Genomic DNA, 3,019 nt, shown 5'->3' on the forward strand with positions numbered 1-3,019 from the left:
TCTGAACCGGCCTGAACTCTCAGTGGATTCCTGGAACCCTGTTTCTGTCTGTTCCTGTGCGGCTCTCAACTCCTAATCAAGCTGTGGACTCCTGGATCTCAGAACTGCCTGGTTCTGACCTGGATCGGTCTCCTGTCAGCTCTCTATGGTTGCTGCTCTGATCGGGTACACCCTGGACGGCTCTGCACTGGATCCCATTCGGCACTCCATCAAATGTAACCTGCCTTCCACGCAGAGAATGGACTGAACTATTAAACCTGACTCACTCTGATAATCATCTCCTGTCAGATGATCATGGCGACTTACCTGTGTTTCTTTCTACAGAATCAGTGATGAGTTGCACCCCACCCCTGCAGTCACTGTTGTTGCAGTTTCACAACCCCGCTCTTCAGTTCTGTCTGTTTATGGTTTTGTTTTAATAAGCGTTTTGAACTCTCCTACTGACTGTCTCACCTTGAATACTGGGTCCATCTGTTCCGTCTTTATGACAATCTAATCATGTTTAAGAAAAATTATGGACTAAAGCTTTGAGAACTCTGAAGCTGTAGGTGTGTTCTATCAGCTTTTTCTAATGTGCAGTTTATAGTATTGCATCAGAAAAGCTTGATGGAAGTGGTGATATTCAAAAAAATGTCCTCTGCTCCTGTACATGTCAGTTCCATTGCAGACTGCCTCAGTGAGTCTGTAAAAAGCATCACCTACTACATCCAAGTTAAAACCATCGATCTCCAACTCCCTTAAAGTCTGAAGAGAGCATGTGCAATAGGTCCAGGTGGACCAGAGTGGAACCGAAAATTGTAGATGCTCTGTAGTTTGATGTGATGAATGGAGAGTGTCCAAGAGTAAAGTTAGCATCTTCATTTTGAATGTTACACACAGTCATTAACTCTTAGCGTAGATGAGCCTTCGTTTCACGTCTTGTACTCCAGGATGGAGGACAGTGGCTGCATGTGCTCTTGTTGTCTGTGGACCAGATGTTTATAAGAGGACACAGTAATTTGGTATGAATAAGACTATGTGAAAAAGCCACACAAATTAAACCAGTCAATTGACTGCTGAATCTTAGTTGTGTGTCTCCAGAAGAGACTAGACAATGATCTCAATCAAATTAACAAGAATTAACAGCAAAATGCTTTCAAGTGCATCAATATAATCTAAATGGATGTCATTTTAGGGAAATTTGACTTATCTTTTTTATTTTATTTTATTTATTTATTTTTTTTTAGCAGCGGCAACAGTTTCCAAGAGTGCACTCTTTCAAATGTCAGAAAGGAACCATTTCACCTCTTTAAAGCCACAGATGACTACAGCTCCAACGATTAATTTGGTGGGAGCTCTGGATATTTTCCCTTCTTTCTGTTTACTCCATGCAAGAACCAGATGTTATAACAAATAGAATGGAGTTTGCTTGAAACAAGACACATAATAGCTTTCCTGCAAGGAACAGGAAATATGTCACTGAATAGTGCGGCTTATGTGGGATGTTAACTAAAGGGCTTCCATTTCTCCAATACAGCATGTTGCTGATATCCCCCCAAAAAAAGAAAAAAAAAAAAGAATCTTAAAACTGGATTCATTTTAACTTGATGAGTAATTTTAAATCACTGTATGCACTATTCATCCATCCTATAACTTTTCTATCTTACTGGCCAGCTGTCCCTTCTCACATTAGTGAGCCTTGACTCTGTTCTGTTTTTAGCTACAGTTTAGGAGAAAATCTGATCTAGTTATGTAGAGTTCTTGTCAAACTTGCTCTTCACTTCACACCCTTAACCCGTTTCCTACATCTGAAACAATAGCACAAAAAAGGGCACTTAAACTGATTGATGTATCTGGTAATATTTTCTCTATATAAGGAAATGTAATAAGCTTAAAGCTTTGAGATGAAAAATACTTTGAGGGAGTTTGTATCTATGAGAGTTGAAACAGCTGTCTGATGAGGAGCTCCCTTAAGGATAAACATTGGATCATAAAATATTTAGTAATAAAATATACAGTAATATCCATTACTGTAAAATTGTCCATAGTGGTTTATTGTTTTTTTATTCTCCAGATGCACAGTTTTTATATTGTTATCATCTACACTTTACTATTATGTTATTGTTGTACATTTTTCTAAGGCCCACATTTGTGTCACTATTTTGTCTATAATCTTTTTGCTGCTGCTTTAAAAAGGAGAATTTCCCCATTGTGGAACAACAAAGGGATTTTTCTAATCTATTCTATAAAAGAGAGCGCCTCTCAGGCTAAATAAACTTTACCAAGCAACTTGTTCTACTCCTTAATTTTTAATATAATTGGATGTACTTGCTGTATCATTAAAAACAATAAAGCTGGAATTCCTGATCTTTATTTTAGAGCCTACTTACCTCAGATATTAATAAAAATGTGCAAAACAATTGCGAGAACTAGGGTAAGGCTATTCAGCTGAATTGCATTTAAGTTGACTGCATTTACAGTAAAACATCAAACCCATTCCTTGAAAACACACATTATTACTGGATGTTCCGTTTGCTCTTCCTACGCTGCTCCACGCGCGCCTCCCTCCGGTCTCTCCGCCTCCACTCCGCGCATCGCGCAGCGCGCATGCAGGGCGCGCATTCTGATGGATTTGCTTCTGACTGACGGAGCTGCTTTTTGTTGCCGTTTTCCAACACAAACACGGATCGCACCGAGTATCCAAAGACTCACTCTAAACCTTCGTTTCGAATCGGTTTGATCAGGGATATTAAAGGAAGCAGCTGGATGAATTCGACTCAAATCAAATGTGAGTATTTCCTTTATTTTTATAACAACATTAAAATATGTGTTTTATCAACCTAAGTTTTTCATTGACTTTTTGGGACTGAGGTGTAAGTACAATGGTCTTTAAGACTGATAATCATTGTTTATTTTAATTATACTTCTGAATTTAAAATTGACTGTAGTAGCTTTTTTTCATGCCCTTACATGTTGCAAACTCAGCTAAACGGGGCATATATATATATATATATATATATATATATATATATATATATAT

The 3,019-nt window shown here is 38.0% G+C and overlaps 1 protein-coding gene across 1 annotated transcript in view; it reads left to right on the forward strand.

The window, feature by feature from the left end:
- The first annotated feature begins 2,609 nt into the window (after positions 1-2,609).
- Positions 2,610-3,019, forward strand: part of LOC107091341 (carbohydrate sulfotransferase 15-like) — a 24,861-nt gene continuing 24,451 nt past the window's right edge. The window contains exon 1 of the mRNA XM_015385194.1: positions 2,610-2,767. The gene's annotated coding sequence lies outside the window, so the exon portion shown is untranslated. The remainder of the gene's footprint in view (positions 2,768-3,019) is intronic.

The sequence above is a fragment of the Cyprinodon variegatus genome, unplaced genomic scaffold (genome assembly GCF_000732505.1).
Source record: "Cyprinodon variegatus isolate N-32 unplaced genomic scaffold, C_variegatus-1.0 Scaffold333, whole genome shotgun sequence".
Classification (NCBI taxonomy): Eukaryota; Metazoa; Chordata; class Actinopteri; order Cyprinodontiformes; family Cyprinodontidae; genus Cyprinodon; species Cyprinodon variegatus.